Genomic DNA, 18,941 nt, shown 5'->3' on the forward strand with positions numbered 1-18,941 from the left:
CCCCCATGGCTAGAAGAGTAACATCTCAGGTCAAGGTGAGCCAAACCTGCCATCTGGTCTGGCTCAAGGATCCTGTACTTCCAAGTGGTGCTTCCAGGAAGAGTTTTCTTTGTAGTTTTGCACCCGAAATAAGAGAAGAGCTGCCACATTTACTAACTCCATACGTCCCCAAATCCAGAGCTTCCATGACACTGGGGGGCATTCACAGAGCAAGAAAAAAATTATTTTACAAACTTTGAAGGGCCTTCAAAGTGACAACTAAACTCTAGGAGGCAGATATTGCCCACCCAAACTCTAGGTGACGAATCAGAAGGAGGAGGAGGTTGAGTAACTTGCCCAAAGTCCCAAGCAATGATCAGGATAGGAATTCTGGACAAGTAGGATAGGAATATAACAAGTTTTAAGGACTTGTCCTTAAAACACACCTTCTCATTAACTGGATACCAGAGTTCCAGAGAAAAACACAGCAAGAATAACTTCACTGGAAGAGAAATCTTTAAAAGAAAAAATGGAGCTGACTTGACCGTTAATGTAGTCTGTGTTTTGTTGATGAGGCAACTGAGATGCTCTGTGTGACAGACTCAGAATGGCAAACCTGCTGGATGTCCCCGGGGTGGACTAGGAGGAAAGGCCAGGCGATGGTGCCGTATGCAAATGGAAATGGCATGACGTATACTATGATATAAAATTGCCAGGGCTATGAAACATTACAGACTTTTGATGAGGCCAGCTGATGTGGGGATTAAAGTTATTTTTGCAACAAAATATTTCAAATTTGTATTTGTAATTCTCACAGCCAGGAGAGTTGTTTTGATGTAGATTCGGATTGAGATAGCCTACGAAAGAACACTGTGTCTTGGAGGAAAGGGATGAGGGGGCTCTGAAATTATAGAAGCAGAAAAATGAAGAGAGTAAAATGAGGAATTGCCCTTTCAGTGTCTAAGCCATCACTGGGTAGCCAAGGTAAGCACAAGCACTTTGCAGTCAGGGTTCTCAGCTTTAAATTTCAGTACTGCTGCTTGTTAGCTGAGCAGCCTGAGATAAATCATGTCTCAGTTTCCTCGTCTGTAAAAAAGGGTAATCATAGAACCAATCTCACAGAGTTTTATGAGGATCGATTGGATTATATTATGATATTAGATAACTATAATAATGTAAATATACTATATTATATATAGAACACAAGGAACATTGCCTAGCATATGCAATAAGTGCTCCATAGTGGTCGGTTATTGTTATTAATAAAATTTTCAAGAAATAAAATTTCATTTTTTAAAGGGTCACCTAATTTCTCTTCACCTTATTTGGATTTGATTTCCTTACTGACTTAATCAGCATTTATGTTCTTAAGAGAGAAAATTGCTTGGCGATGCAAAGTTTTCCGATTCTTGATATGTTGCTATTTCCCCCAGTATAAAGTCCTGTAGTAATGGGACTATTCCCTAAATAATTCTCCAGATTCACATTCATTAATGAATAAAAATATGTTAGAGAATTGAAATATTATAACCAGTTAGATATTTTCAGGAAGAAAAATGTGAGTTTTACTTGCTTAAAGAAAAGCCCTTAAAACCCAGCCAACTTGGTTTAGTCAGCCTTTGCCTCCAGTACTCAGCCTTTCCTCTATCTGAGGCGGCAGGAAAGCGAGCCCTGAAGTGGCTAAGGGAAAGAACGTCTATCGGATTACAGATCAGACAGAAACACCCCCAACCCCACATCTTCTTCTTCACTCTGAGATACACACAAAGCTCTTTATTTATTTTTTACTTAAAATGTCAAAGGCGCCAGGGGGTGGGCTTCTGGATTGGGGTTTGGCAGACCACACTCCCAGGCCGACATAATAAAAGTCCACCATGTGGCCATGTGATTCACACAGCGTGTGCATGTCACCAGCAGCCGATGGGTCTTGGCAGGGAGCCTCCTACTGGCCTGGGAACAAATACGACTTGAATTTTCTCGAGTGGCAAGAGACTGTTGAGGGAGAACCGCCGGGATATCCACACACTTGGAGGGCACAAAGGCAAAAATATCGCTCGATGAGGCAAATATTCACACACCAAACTAATTGAACATAGTGACAATCACGTACAGCCCCGGGGTGAGGGGCCCTGTAGGAGAGTTTACAGCAGGATTTTACCACTCCTGTGTGGTCTTAAGGTGGGGGGAAAGGTGTCTATAAAGAAAAGGTAGCACGCTTAATTTTTTGTTTACTTGTTGACAGCTTATATGCATCCTAAGGTATATACAAGTGCACAGAGTCCTTAACGGGAGTCATTTTAGGAGCCAGAAAGACTCTATTAGAAAACCAAACCTGCTTCTGCTCTCTCTGTAACCTATAGAGAGCTTCCAGGCCCTCCTTTCATCAGGCTGACTTGGAAAATGAATACAATTTCAGGATTTACAATTTCAGGATTCTTCACTTTCAGTAAGAGTTCTGTTCCTGGATAAAATGTTGCTCCGTCACAGAGCAAATGTGCTCAGAACATCAATCACCTGATTTGGGGATATAATTTTATTGCTTTTGAACTACTCCACTCACTTTCTTTGGTAGCTCCTCAAGCAGAAGAACTCACATTTTCTCTTTCCCCTAATGAGAAGGATGGAGATCTGAGACTTGGTGTTAATTCTATTCTTTGCTTTTAGCTAATGAAGTTATATTTGCCAGTGTAGAACAGAAAAAAAATTTTAAAATAAGTAAATCAAAGTAAGCAACTGAAACACATTAGTTTTTATACAATCTTTTCCTGGCAAAAATTAATGATCTGTTTCTTACTGTTTCCTTAAGGTTTAGCTTTGATAGCTAACTTACAGGCTTAAAATATAAAATAATATGTACTGCATTTGCAAACTTCTGAATGGTAGTTAAGCATATGTTGAGTATCCATTATATATTGTACTTGATACTTCTAAAGGTTGCCAAGAAACAGAATAGACAACCCTCAAAGACAGCCTCATTGGGAAAGTAAAATAAGTATATAATTTAGCTTATGAAAAAAACTCCAAAGCAATATTCTGACCCACCAGGATGAGATTACTTACGTTTAGACAAGTTGGAGGCAAAGACATTCATATTAAAACTTGACAAAGGAAATCGGAGAATTACCTTACTTTTATAAGATTACAGTGAGGAAGATAGCTAGTAATATGGCCCACATTTGAAGATAAAGTCAGAAACTCAGTGGTTGTCCAAGTTCAAATGTCAACTCACTGGGATTATCTGCAGGTGTTAGACACAGGCTTTTAAACATACAATCCACTGTGGTTTTATGTGAGACTACTCTGTGTCCCTGGATTTTGTGGGAAAGAAACCAATAAACGCACTGAAAAACAGAATGCATTACTTTGGTAGAATATTGATTCTGTGACAGAAATGTACACTCCAGGCTGTTCAAAGAAGTAACTCTTGGGTTGATTGTCAAATTTTAAAGCACTGAAATAACAACGGCTGTGTTTTTCCTGGGGAAAAAGTATCCTAATTTTGACCTTACTCAAGCTGTAATATAATTCCAGAGGGACCAATGAAGGGGAAGGAAAGAACTGATGAGGTCTAAGTGGTGATTGCATTTATAGATTAATCCTGACAGGGAGCAAATACATCTCCTCCCAGGAGGCCCCAGTATAGTCAACTAAGAAGTGGGGCCATTATTTATGAACACAGTAGATTTTTCCCATTACAATAAACATTTTAATTACTTTAAGTGAAACATTCTTTTTAGTGGTAGTAGGCTTAAAAATTAAGTATGTTGTCATTTTCTTGTCGTTTCACCTATGTATGCAATCCTCTCTTATTCTTTACGTTGTTTCACATAGCAATTTGTCTTGCCCGAAAATCAGAATGGGAAAATGGTATACATTTATAAAAAAGCATTTCACTTACCAAAACCCCACATGGGGAAAGAATGGGACAAATGAGAGGTCGGCAACATGGCCCCAGAGCAATTTCATTTCCATCCGTTTTATATAGTGGCTTTCCATGCATAATTTCATTTGAAGCTAATAAGTTTGGAAAACACTTACCCAAATGAATCAATGAAGGTAGGTAGGAGTAGAATAATGATACAATTTTTATTTTCCAATAAAATGACAAATTTCCATTCTAGGAAGATACTACCACATATCACAAAACACACCGACCACATAAATCAACATTAAAAGTTGTTACAAAAGGGTATTCATGAAACTCTTGTGTTGTGGGAGCAAAATAACTAATTTGTAACATGAAAGCCAAATAATCCACCAAATAATAATCTTTCAAATAATGGAGGGGGGACTTCCATTTTCTCACTAATAATACTAAGTTGCAATAAATGATATTAAGGAATTAGTGTTAATTTTTAAGGTGAGATAATAGTACTGTGCTTTTCAAAAAGGAGTTCATTTAAGAAAGGAAAAAAAAGAAAAGAAAAAGAGTTCATATATTTTAGGGAAACACTCTGAAATATTTATACATGAAATTGCATGCAGTTTGAAATTTGGCTCAAAAATCATCTGGGACATGGAGGCGGGGAGAAAGTGAGGGTATAAATTAGGCAAGGTTGGCTACAGATTGTTAGACGTTGAGACTGAATAAAATATATCAGATTTCTTATATTGCCCCCTCTAATTTTGTATGTTTGAAATTGTGTATAATGAAAAATTTTTAAAGATTCTGTTTTAAAGACTGTAAGCAAAAAAGAAATGATAAACTCTGAGAAGCGGTAAAAGACTATTTTGAAATTATTTTAAATCTGCCTAGTACGAAGTTTGGATAGCCAACAAAACTGTGCTTTGCCCTCGTGAATGTGAGCCCTACTCTCTAAAGTGAAGCCACTGCTTCATCTGATTCTGTAATTAAGTCCAGACTATGACTATGTGTATTTGAAGTGTCTGCTTAATGAGTTACCAACAACACATAATTTTAATTACGGCCCATTCCACCTCCATCCTCATCATATAATCTGGGCTTTTTTCCTGCACTTCCCTTTTAACAGTACGTGCTTAGAAAGCACAAGGCAATTTGAATATTATCCTAACAAAGATATAAACAAAAAGTTAAATGTGTGCAAAAATAATCATACCAATATTTCAAAGCCATTAGCATGGGTAAATGAGCACTGTCTACAAAAACAAGAGAAGCACGCCCCCTATTAACACTGTCTTGGGAAATCACAGGCTAGGACTGAATGAGTAGAGAAGCCAAGCCTGCTTTTAACAAAACTATGTAACACACTTCTATTATTCTACTTTCTACGGAATTCAAAAGTTAAACAACTCAAAACAAAAATTGCAAACTGGAAAGAAAATCTCCAACTTCATGTCTGTTTAACCTTTTTAAAAAATATGAAAAAGTAATCTGATGATTTGAATGCTTAGAGTTTTTAAACCAAGTTAACTAACAGTTTTAATCTACAGTTTGCTGTCACAGACACTGCCAAAAGGCAGGATGGAGAAGGAAATTATCACAGGTTGAATATTTTCTATCTTAGGTCCTATGCAAGATACTTAAGACACAAAACCTTATAATATAGGCTTTATTATCCCCACTTTAGGGATGAGAAAGTTGAGGCCATGGAGGTTAAAGTAACTTGCCCATGGTCATATACTTCATAAAAAGCATATTCAGGCTTTCCAGAAGATTTTGACCTGATGGGTGTTTTTTTAAAACTATTTGCCTTCCAGCTTACTGATACCGTCCTGAATATTTCAAAATGTATGGAAAGATAGGATGAATGGAAGTCCTTTTAAGCACTCGTAGGCTCCCAATAATTTTATAAATACATAAGTATGTATCACGTATGTACTCTTCCACTTTACTGATGAATCAATTTCTACCCAGCCTGGTCCAAAGAAAGTTAATCGAATGCCATAATTTCTTCCAAACATATGAGAAAGAGACAACTGAAAAGTCAGAGACTAATTCAACTGGTCACCACTACTATTTTCACATTGGAAAGACAATTGCTTACAACTGAATTCTCCCTAGACTTCAGGCCAGAACACGCTCTCCTGTCACACTCTATCTTCTGCAAGTGCAGGGGAGTTTTGTCTCATAGCAGATAATTAAAGACATGGCAGTGCCACTTGCTAGGATTTCTCTCTCTTTTACATCTTATAAAAGAAGAAACTTTAGTTTAAAGATTAGATTTTTTTTTCCTTTTTCTAAAGCTGGGTATACCAACTGGCATCGGCTGTATTAAAATCAGGAGAAACCTCAATCAAAAAGCCCCTCTCGGAAGGCAGGCTTTCTTGTTAATATGCACCAACATGAAAGGCTTTCTTTTCATCCTATACAACTACAGTGTGTGTAAATTGCAGGGGGCTCATTGGCATAAATCTCGGCTGCGACCTCTGAGGTAAACTGGATTTACATTACTTTCTGACAAGAATTAAATGAAGGCCTTGTGGATATATGAACAGCCTTCTAGGCTGCAACAGATGGGCATGAATGTGCTCCCTAGGAAAACTATCAGTGACATCTGTGTCCTCCAAATTCTGGTGGTCTCAGCCAATTAACGGGGGGGAAGAAAAGGTGGGGGTTGGGAGGCCACTGCACAGCCCCCAGCCAAAACCGAGGCAGAAGTGTTTGTGTTTGGAGATGGGATCAGGCTGGCCCTGGCCCGGCAGCAGTGAGGTTAGCAATTTATTGTTATCATTCAAATGGAGAATGTGGCTTACAAGCTATTTGTATACCACAGTGAGGATAATATGATTTTTCTCATTTGACCAGAGGAGATGGCCCTCTCTTGCAGCTGATATCATATTTCAGCGCAATCTCTTTGAAACGGGTGTTTACTTTTGTCTCCTCGGAGGCAGGCTGGTGGTGTTGCTGCCTGCCAGTTTCTGTGGTGCATTCACGTGTTACAGAGCAGGTGAACTCTAAGACAAAACAGAGATCTTTCTCCAAAACATTCTTGCTCAAAAAGTACTTCTTTCCTCCTCCAAAGTGGCACTTACTGATTTCACAAGGAAGTTAAAATAAGGTTTCCTGGTTAAAACGAAGTCAAGACAAATCACATCAGAGGTCTATAATGAAGGGGTGGAAGGTTCCTTGAAAAGACAGCACAATGAACCATGAACCCACTGTCTGAATTTATCAGATTTTGGCATGTCAGCACCCCTGCGTCTGACACACGGGCAGAAGGAAACCTGGATCAGCCCCCTTCGCATTATTGTTTCCCACTCTCTCTTCCCATTTTCTTGGACTCTGTGGAACAAGGGCCCAGGACTGGGGAGCTGAAGGATGGGAAGAAGAAGAAAGCTAACATTTACTTGTTCAGTACCAGGAGATATTCCAGATCCTATGTCTTCTAGGACCTACCATTAACAACATAAGCTTTGCATCCAAGTACTCAAGTCTGGGTCTACCACTTACTGAATATGAGATAATGGCCAACTTACATAACTTCTCTGCACCTCAGTTTCTTTCTGTAAAATCGAGTTAATAATAGTATCCACCTCTTGATAAGGATGAAATAACTAACACGTGGAAAATGCTTCTGACATTTTGTTTTGAGGGCTGTTTTTAATCCTGACTTTATGGACAGGAGTATTAAGGGCCTAAAGATAGAGTCCCAAACCTTTAAGTGAGTTTTTCAGAATGAAAGACATGATGTTCTACTGGTCTTTGGAAATTCAGAAAACTGACTTTTTAAAAGAAACAATTTTTATTGCCTTTTGGAACCTAAGGCCATGCTTTTAAATTACATATTTCTTTTAATGTGTAAGATTTTAAAATGATGTTTCGCTAAAATGAACTAATTATCAAAACCATCTGGATATCTCTAAATTACAAAATAGCCTGACGAAAGTCTAATAAAATAATACATTGAGACAAAAAAAAAAGAAAAAAGAAATGAAGCCATTTGTTTTAACCCCCTTTTTCCAGTTGCAGAAGTGGGAGTGGCTTGCTGTGTCCTAAATTGAAGTTATTATAGGTGAAGCATTAGAAGACAATGGTTAATCGTGATAGTTTAGATGTAAACTATTTACTTCTTTGTCCTAGGTGTTGTTTAAAACACAATAATTCCGCATAACATTTGTTTAGAACAACAACAACAACAGCAAAAGGAAGGTGAAAAGGCTAAGTAGACCTTCTAAATAAGAGAACCTAGTATGGAAGCTGTAAATGCTCATCTTGCTCGGCTTTTCAAGTATATTTTCACATATGGATTCATCATCTCTTATTTTCTGCTCTCGGTGGCAGTCTAATGATCCAATTTTAGGAATTTTGGCAAGCTGAGCCTCAGTACAATGTAATATTGCTTCTAGAGGAAGCCAAATTATTGGTCCTCAAAGAAGTCACTTGCTCTTTCTCTATTACTCTTACACAGGCTTTTGGAACTCAAGTAGTCAATGGTGAGAATGAAAACAATTGCAGGCATAATTTTTACACAAATTGCGGGGTTTTTGCTTTACTAGGTTATAATATCAAATATAACTTTGTCTTATCCTGTTGGTACTGATATCTTTATGTTGAGTGATAAACAGCAGAGGGGCCTTTGTCTGCATGGGGATTCAGAAGAGAATCGACACTAAACAAAAGCACCTGTTGTTTCATTCTTGTAATGGCCTTAGAAGTGACCAGTTGGCTGCATTTTCCCCACACTCCTCCTTAGGCTTTTCCCAACACTACCATCTCACACATCATTACTGGATGTAAAAGGAGAATAATTGAGGAGAAGATCAATAAATTTAAGAGCTCTTTAAGGAAAGACATAATGAATTTGGTACAGCACATATTTTTAGATCAAAGATGCCTTTGAAGTGACAAAACCCTAATCCATAAACTACTGAAGCACTTCCTTTCTCTCCCAAACTGCTTGTTGTCAAATAAAATGGAAGTTAAGGAAATTATCTTTATCTGAAAATGGCCAAAAGAAGCCATCACCTAATGACAGCCTTGTCACAAGCGACAATTGGGGAAATTGTCAGGAAGGCAAGGCCTAACAAGCAGAGGAGTGGGCTTGCTGTTTGCACTAATCTGGCCATGCAGCCCTCACACACAATCCCAGTCAGCTTGCTGTGTGAAACAGCTAAGGCTTTGTCAGAGGTAGCAGGGCCTGGAAAGAGTACTCTTTCATGAATATGTATTACCATTCCTTCTCAGTGTCTACAGAGACAAACCCTTCAAAAACTGAGGTATAAAATACACACACACACACATACACACACACACCACTGACCAACAAAATGCAGAGAACCTAAACTACTCGGTTGAGCATAGTGAAAATGCTAGTAACTAATGAAAGATCACACAAGCACCCGGTTCCATGTGCTTCCTGGGATCTTTATTTCCCAGCAATTAAGAAGAAATTCTTTAAGGGCTTTTTAATCTTTGGGAACCATGTGTGTGGAGTCCAAGATGCTATACACAGTTACATGGATTGCCAGTCACACACCTCATATAATGAATTCACCTTCCCAATGTCAGATGTGTTCTAAAACTCTAATACGTGAAAATGACCTTAATTTAATTAAGTACATATGTAGCTTTAAGAGATGAATCAAATCTCATACTGGCTTCCTAGTAGTAAAAGAACTAGATGGAAAATTATGATAGAGACACAGTATTTTTCATTATTGAACAGAAGGACATGATGTAGAAAAAAAAAGGAAAAATTACAAATAAAAATTTTAAGGTGAAATGGGGGGAAACCTTGTGAAGCCCTTTGTAGACTTAAAATAGTGTTTAAAAATAGTGTTGAAAACAGTGTTTAAAAAATCCATATGATGCATGTATCCTTTTCTACTAATATGAATTATTTCACATCCATCTGTGGGCACAGATCTATCAAGATATTTTTGAATGACTTTGCTTTCCCCACTGACTTTAAAATTTAATTTAGTTTAAATATAAATATACATGTGTATATATATATTTAAATTCACTTTTTACAGACGCAGATACATAGGGCAGAAACGTATTAGGGTTGTTTCTTTTCTACTTTTTCTTCTGACATGATAAAGTTTGGTTTCCCACTGTGCAAGAGACAAAGCTCAGTTTTGAGGGGTTTCGATATTACGCAATGTTTGCCATAGACATTTACATTTCATTAGCATATTCCACTCTACATGAAATCCAGCTTTGAATGCTCCCAGCCGCGAAAGCTAATCCTCTTTAAAGAGCTACAGGCTATATTACATGTGGCCACAGCAGCGGCCGTGCCATCGCTGCATCACTTTGAAGAAGATGAACAGAGTTCTCTTGTACGTCTGTCTTGTACCCAGCCTCATAAACCACTGCTTTCTGTGCTGTGAAATCCTTCTGTTTTCATCAAGGACAATTATGAAGAGGCTGAAATCCAAGTTACCACTCTGAAAGCTGGACTGCACTTGAAGAGGAGATATTATGCTGATTTCACTTTTTCCTAAGTGTCTATCCACAATCTTTTCAACTAAGATTAAAATGAACTATATCCACGTATTTTGGGTCCTTTGATTAGGATCAAATGCTAACCACATCTTCTGTCTAGGGAATCTGATCCTGGATAATCAGGGGAAAGAGACCTGGTGATGTCACAGGTTTTTTTCCTTTACCTTATTTTTACAGAAAAACATTCAGATGTTGCAGGATAACATTTAGATGCAGTAATTTGTAGGTAGCTCTTACAAAGATGATTCAGCTGATGATACCCAACTAAAGAGCAGACAGATAATCCAGTACCCAATTTCAATAAAATATAATAAACAATAAAAATTGTACAACATTGCAGAAAATGTATGTAATTTTTTATTTAAAACAAAGGAAAACAAGTAAAGTCCATTATTCTATTGATGATATTCCCTTACTAATGCTAGGATTTTTTTTAAAGGAAAGCACTATGCTATAAATGAAACTGATTTTGTTTTCCTTATTTTATGATAATTAGTTATAAAAATATAATTGGTTTATAAATTGTAATTTTAAAAATAATGTTTTGTAAAAATTGCCATTGAAGATGTTTACTATGCTGCTTAGAGTTATTTTTACTTAAAGTCCCACATAATAAATTCTTCTATGGTTAAAGCAGGAGACATTCTGATTTTCATACAAAATGGACACATTTCTTTTTATTAGATTGTTAGGATCTAAACCTTATCTTATTGTTCCTTTTTGCCTTTACTCCCAGGAAACTCAGAGCCAGATTTTGTAATTAGTTCATGGGTGTCCTTTACTTAGATAATCTTATACAATTCATCAACCCAGATCCTTCATTTTTTGGTCCACATTATTTACCCTAAGTTTAATAGTTCTAGACACATCTATGTGTCTCATTATAGGTAATTTCAAATAATTTTGAATATGTGTACAAGTTAAAATACATTTCACAATAGTATTTATTTATTTTGGCCATTTTCTTTATAAGCATATGCTAGAAAGGCTTTATGGCAAATGGAAAGAACTCAGGGTTTGGAGTTAAGTAGGCCTGGATTTGTCATATACCTACTATGTGGCAGGTATTATCTGCCAGTTATTCTGAGGTGACTAAGCTATGAGACAGGTGACTAATTATTTATCTTGCTGTGAGCCACTTGGGCACTTTCAGACACTAAAAAGAAACTTTGCTATGAGTTGTCATGCTGTATTCTCTTCAATCCTGGCACCAAAGTCTCATTTATAATTAGTATCATTCTCTACTTAATTTTATATCCCAATCATTTCCAAAGTAAAACATACTCTGAAAGATTTTATTTCCATCATCTAGACCTTAGCAAATGTCCTTCCTAGGTAGTGTGTCTCCTCCATGTTTGTAGCACTTTAAAAGTTACTAAAGCATCTCTGTCATGTGATTCTTATTCCTTCTTCTACCTCCTCCTGATTGTTTATTATCACCTTCTTCCCACACTTCTAATTTAAACAAGGTAGGGAAATAAGTACAGGGTTAGGTACATTTAAAGTTGTTTATGATATTTTACTCAAAACAACTGTCTCCTCTGCCCTAGCCCCCCTAAGTATAATTATACTTAAGAATAAAAATTAATATAAAATAGTTCATTAATCAAAATGATTTTATAAATGCACCCTTCATCTCTTATCTAAAATAAATATATATTTAAGTGTGCATTACTGTTGAACATTTATAAAGATGAATAATGTAGTAGGATCAAAAGAAACTTCACAAACCCTCAAAAGGAAAAACTCTTTGACAATGCATAACAGTTCTAATTATTAACAACAACAGAAAGAATTGTAATCGGCCTGCTTGGAAATTCCAATAGCACTTACAAGTCATCTTACTGTGTTTTTCCAAAACATTTCCAGACATAAGGATGCAACCAAAATTATACCTGGAAAAAATTCATAGCTTGATAACTTTTTATAATAAAAATGAAGAAGTATAAACTGCTTTCATATTGAGGAAATGGAAAGGGAGTAACAGACTAAGTCATAGGGAAGTAGGAGGAGTGAATAAACATAAACAATTTAAAAACAGTGATTTATGAAATAGCAGATACATCAAAATGGTAGTTATTTGAAAATACCAATTAATTGGCTTTCAGAAAAATGCAATGGAAAAAAAGAAGAGAGAATCATTTCAGAATGGGAAAAGTGGTATAAACACCATTATGATTAAGATTTTAGAAGTATAAGAGACTATCATGTACAAATCCATCTAAAAAATGTAAATATTTGGGGTGCCTGGGTGGCTCAGTCGAGTAAGCATCTGACTTCAGCTCAGGTCATGATCTCACAGTTCATGAGTTCGAGCCCTACACAGGGCTCTGTGCTGATCGCTTGGAGCCTGGAGCCTGCTTCAGATTCTGTCACTGTCTCTCTGCCCCTCCCCTGTTTATGCTCGCTCACGCTCTCTCTCTCGAATACAAAATAAAAATTTTTTAAAAATGTGAATATTTGCTTATAGTGTATATTTTCTAGGACAATTTTGATACACCATTAAAAGTGAAGAAAAAGGAGTGCTGGGTGGCTTTGTCAGTTAAGTATCGGACTTCGGCTCAGCTCATGATCTCAGGTCTCAGTTCAAGCCTCACATTGGGCTCTGTGCTGACAGTTTGGAGCCTGGAGCCCGCTTTGAATTCTGTGTCTCCCTCTCTCTGCCCCTCCCCGACTCGCATGCGTGCACTCTCTCTCTCTCTCAAAAATAAACATTAAATTTTTTTTTAAGTGAAGAAAAATCTAAGATATAATTAATACTAAGAATGGGTAAAAAAATATCTATTATTTAAGAAAAGTGCCAGTTTCAGTTTATGTCATAGTCAATTTTGATTAATTCTTTTAGAAATATGTATATTATTTCTAGGAAATTTATATTATTACAGAGGGTAGAAAAATATGAAAGACATTCTCAGTTCATTTTATATAAGACTGACATAACACTATAACTAATACCTGACCAAGACAATGAAGAAAAAATAACTAGAGTAGACATGGTTTTTTCCCACCGATATCTCCAAAATATAAATTGCCAAGTATAAAATTAATAAGAAGTGGATTCAGGCTATTAGTGGAAAGAAAATTTTACTGAGGTAATAGACAAACAGCAAAGAACCAAATAATATTTTAATGGTATGATTCTCTCCAAAATCATCTACACCTTTAATAAACTTAATTAAAAAATACCAACAGGATAAATTTAGACCTGGTAAATATTTAACAACCACTTCTCTAGGAGGGAAAAAAAAGTACTGGTTCGTAGCATTTGCCAACTTCTGTGGTGTTGGCACCATCCTACCATGGGAGATTTCAAGCTATCACTGTGGGATCACCGAAAATAGCATTGGGAAGAGATGTGCAGTATCACACCATTATGTAATGTGTCCATGATGCAAATGTAGTAGACATAGGAAATCTCAACATCATAGATAGTCAAATGCTACAAAATAAGTAAGAAATAAGATCTGTGTTTGTCTTTAAGCAACTTATTAGCTTTAAGTTATATATTTAATTTTTAGTGATGGTTGTGTTTGACAAATGGCTCACAAAATTCCTGAAAATTTAATAATTGGTTCTCATAAGGCCCAGTAGGAGACAACTCCAGGAGACTACTGAGAGAGTCATGAAGAGTTTCTAATAGAAGAGGGAAAAAAATCTAGAAAAAAGTAGAGCTTGAAGAAGATTACCAGGATGGCAGAGAGTTTTTGCTTCTTTTCAAGTTTTATAAATTCCATTCCAAATATTTTAAATGATCCCAATCCTATCTTAGCTGTCATTATTTCACTAGCAATACAGCTGGCATAAGGAAACACAGGTGGCTGCTTTTTCCTCATAAAATTATATTCACTATTGTCAAGAAGGCAGAAAATAACAGAAGTTGGCAAGGATGTGGAGTTTGTATACTGTGTTAGTGGAAATATAAAATGTATAGCCACTTTGGAAAAACAGTGTGACAGTTTCTTAGAAAGTTAATCAGCTATTTACCATAAAACCCCCAAAATTCCACTCCTAGGTATTTATCCAAAAGACATGAAAACACATGTCCACCCAAAGACTTGCCCACAAATGTTCACAGCAGCATCATTCATAATAGCCCCAAAGTAGAAACAACCCAATGTCCATCAGCTGGTGAATGGATAAAGAAAATGTAGTATCTATTAAATGAAATATTTGGCAATAACAAGGAACTTGCTACAACATGGATGAATCTCAAAAAGATGCTAGGTGAAAGAAGCCAGACACAAAAGACCAAGTATTTTGTGATTTAATTTCTTAGAAATTTTAAGAAAAGGCAAATCCGAAGAGATAGAAAGTAGATTTAATAGGGTGGGAATGAGGGTTGGGATGAGAAGAATAGTTAAATGTAAATGAGCATAAGGGACAGTATTTGGGTGATTAAAATGTGCTAACACTGGATTCTGACATTTGCACAACTTGGTAAATTTATTTTTAAAAATTCAATTGTACACTTAAAATTAGTATGTTTTATTAGTATATAAATTATATCTCAATAAAGATGTAATAAATTTAGCTAAATTTCATTCATTTATTTTTGGTTATCCCTATTTACAATGGATACTCACTCAGGGAGAATAAGTAACTTGCTTGCAGTTAAAGCTTTTTATTATTTTACACATTCGAGTTTATACCTCTAAATATAGTTTCTGTCTGCCTGTCCTCCCCTGACTCAATATTGAAAGACATCTATCTGAATCTCATCTTACTCTCTGTGTCAGTGAATCTACTTTAATTAACCTACTTTCATCTACTCTAATTCCTTTACTATCCTTACTGTATGTGGCTGTTCATTTGATTATTTTTCTGCTGGGGAAACTATACCTAAAAGGAACAAGTGAAAGCCTAGACTTTTGATTCATTCACCTATTTACTCAGTCTTTCATTTAGATTGTAAGCAAATATTTATTGAGCACCTACTATGTGTCTGAAACTATTCTAGGCATTAGGGATACAGCAGTAAACAAAATAAACCTTAATAGTTTTGAAAGACAGACTCAAGTCAAGGGCCTAGATTTGTTGGTTGGTTGTTTTTGTTTTTATTTATTATTCCAAAATGCAAAGGCACATGAAAAATTCATAGCAAAGGACTATAAACAATAAACATTTTCCTCACCCATTCAGGTTAGATAAAAATCCTAACAGCTCATGCGATGAATCAAAGATGTTTGACTTACCCTCTGTGAAATCTTCCTCAGAAGAAGTCCAAGAAAACCTGAAATTGTTAGAGAAGAACCTTTGTTACTGGAATCTGCTGGGACTTAATTAGTTCATGCTTCCCCTTATCCAGATGAAATAGCATAATAAGATTGAAATTACATTAAGTCATTGAAAAATACAAAAATTATATTTTTACCTCCTGATTATGTGGGTTTAATATGTTATATCCACTATGCAGGTCTCCCAAAGTTGAAATTCTGAGACTCATCTCATACTGATATTAGTCCCTGTCCTGCCTCAACTAGAAACCCAATGAGTTCATTTGTTTCTATTCAAGATGGCACCAGTTTCCACTCCTGTTAAAAGCATTCAATATGCCAGGAGGCCAGGACCCCAAACATCCCAATCACCACAAAGGTATCAGTATCCACCTTTTGAAGAATGAAAAGAAACTTAACCATCTGGCTTATCTTTTTCTTTCAGACAAGACTACATCTCAGTGATTAGAGTCACAACAATAAACCACCAAAAGCAAATGGCCTTTTTTTTTCTGATTCTTACTATCACTACTATGAAGCCTTCCCCATCTCCTCCTGGAATGTTACAGGACTGGCAAAAAGAAATGCAAAGATCTTCATCCAGTCTGCTTCCCTGGTTCTATCAGGAACTGTATACAAGCAACAAAGATTTATAAAACAAATTATCCCAAGAATTTTTTTCATCCAACTTATAGCAGAGTAATCAGATTCAAAGGGAGCCTGTAGCACAAGGATCTGGGTAACTTAGAAAAGCCTCAGAATTATCTGGTTTAAAATAAAAGAAATATTCACCCTTATCCTGACTTTCCACTCTGAGATATATATTTCCTGCTAATATTCTAAAATTTCTATATATCCACAACCAAACTGATCACTTTTTTTTCTTTTAATTTTTTTTTTAACGTTTATTTATTTTTGAGACAGAGAGAGACAGAGCATGAACAGGGGAGGGTCAGAGAGAGAGGGAAACACAGAATCCGAAACAGACTCCAGGCTCTGAGCTGTCAGCACAGAGCCCGACACAGGGCTTGAACTCACGGACCATGAGATCATGACCTGAGCCGAAGTCTGACGCTTAACCGACTGAGCCACCCAGGCGCCCCTAAACTGATCACTTTCTAAAACTTTATATATTCAAAGCTTATGTTACCTGAATAACTGTTTAAATACTTACTAGTTTTGACAATGGTCTTAACAAGGGGAAACAGTGTTTCCCCTTGGGACTGTGGCATGCAGCTAAAGCAGCGCTTAGAGGGAAATTCGTTCCATATCCTAAGTGTGGTGTTGGTTATTACACAGATCTATACATGTGTTAAAATTATAAAATAAAGACCAAACAAATGGTCAATTTTACTGTGTATCAAGTTAAAGAAATAAAATAAATAAAAATAAAGCCAATATATGCTGTTTACCCAGAAAAGGAAAGAAGGAAGGAAGGTAGGAAGGAGGGAAGGAAGGAAGGAAGGAAGGAAGGAAGGAAGGAAGGAAGGAAGGAAGGAAGGAAATAAAAAAGAAAGAAAAGAAAAAGAAGAAGAAAAAAAAAAGAATCAAGGGGCTTCAATGTCTTACTTCTTGGAACTTTAGGGCTGAGGTATCTAAATATCAGGAGAGTCAGACCAGATCATACCCAGAGAAGAGAGCTTATATATCAAAAGAGTTGTATGACTTTTTTCTAATTTATACAGCAGAAGCCAGGGGAATATTTGTGAAAATGAATTCTAAAATGCTAGACTAAGGAGGAAAAAAGGAGCATAGCTCCTTTGGGTCAAAATTATTAACATGACTACAATTACCAGAGATTCTGGGTTCTTTGTGCTAGTTCCAGTATGTGGGATTGGTTATTACAATTAGGTCAGAAAGTAGCAAATACATAAGACACCTTGGTAAGACACTTATCTGATTGAAGATAAGAGATGAATTCTATGAAAGTTCAGAGATCTACTAATTCACTGATTTTTCTGGGAGTCTAGAGATCTGTGATATATAAAGGTATCCCCTCCAAGTTAAAGACAATTTGCTTCACCTTGTATCCAGTTCCATAGAGAAAGAGGCATACACATATGGTGGGCTTTTAGTATGAGAGAAGCAAAATAATGTTACGTTGGTGTTGTTCCTTCTTACTTATTGAATAAACCATAAGGCTCTATATTTAAGGAAGCCCCAAAGCAAAAGAATATTCTTCAGCCAGTTCAGTTTAAAGAATAAGCCACGCTTGCTACTTAGATCTTGTGATCCTGGAAATCTAATGTGCACAAAGTGTCTGCAACAAACCATTGAGCCTCTGAAACTCCCTAATAAGAGAATCATAGTATAGCCCCATAACTGAGAGCAAAGCCCTACGTCTTTGACAAATAACTACTTTCGTTGAGAAACAGCTCTTGATTTTTGCTGTTAGGTCCTAACAGAGACTGAATATCTGGCCATAGGAAATGGACTCTTTGTTAGACCTGAGCTGCCTTCCAAATTAAGCGCTATTTGATTGACCTGTTCTCAAATTTGGATGTACAAAGCAGCTCTCCATCCTCAACTTGAAGTTGCATATACAAGATCAGACTTGAGCAAGTTCTAAAGGCACAAGGAAGTTTCATGAGAAAATGGCTCCAACTCTCATGGCACTTAATCCTGCTCAAATGCCACCACTCCTATACCCACTCATATAGCCTCATGGGATTTCCTGTAGGCAGGGAAGAAAAGATTCAAGACTGATTCACTAATCATTGTGCATGTAATATACTGGCACCAGCCATAAATAAGTTGATCCCAGAGCTCTTCTCACTGTTGGCCATGAGGGACAAGTAGGAAGATAAATCTTCAAACTAAGAACTTGGATAAGTCAATCGAATTGCACAATTGACCTAGAAATAAAGATTCTTATAGTGAAGATTTATACATAGAACCTAAAGGTTTGGCTTGATGAGAAGTTAAAAGGAACAATATTGGATTATAAGAAGGTTTAGGGTAGAGGTGCACTCATGGGGGTCTTAAAATAGGTTGATGGTATGAGAATGCTTGTGCCTCATGTTAAAGCTCATCAGTAGGCTCTCTCTGCAGAGAAGACCCTCCAGAATCAGGTGGGCAAGAAGACCAGGACTGCACATGTCAGCTGTCTTCTTTCCCCAGCATCACCAGGATTACTCAGTAGGTTCAGGAACACAGTGGCCATAGTGACAGAGGCGGAGGTTATTCATGAGTTCAACCTCACAAGGCAGATCTGGCTACTGCCACTATTGAATGCCTAAGCAGCAGCAGAGACTTCTGCATTCGGTTCAATACGTGAGCCATGTAGATGGCATGACCAGCCTCCTATTGACTGATTATACTGAACCCTTTTCATTAGGGACTTGGTAGCAATTTTTCTCAATAAAATGGATATTTGT

At 36.7% G+C, this 18,941-nt stretch overlaps 1 protein-coding gene across 11 annotated transcripts in view; it reads right to left on the bottom strand.

The window, feature by feature from the left end:
- Positions 1 to 18,941, bottom strand: part of ALPK1 (alpha kinase 1) — a 134,262-nt gene that overhangs the window by 82,114 nt on the left and 33,207 nt on the right. For all 11 annotated transcript variants that reach the window (XM_053217060.1, XM_053217053.1, XM_053217058.1 and 8 more), the window contains one exon: positions 15,544 to 15,581. The gene's annotated coding sequence lies outside the window, so the exon portion shown is untranslated. The remainder of the gene's footprint in view (positions 1 to 15,543; positions 15,582 to 18,941) is intronic.

This window comes from Acinonyx jubatus, chromosome B1 (assembly GCF_027475565.1).
Source record: "Acinonyx jubatus isolate Ajub_Pintada_27869175 chromosome B1, VMU_Ajub_asm_v1.0, whole genome shotgun sequence".
Lineage (NCBI taxonomy): Eukaryota > Metazoa > Chordata > Mammalia > Carnivora > Felidae > Acinonyx > Acinonyx jubatus.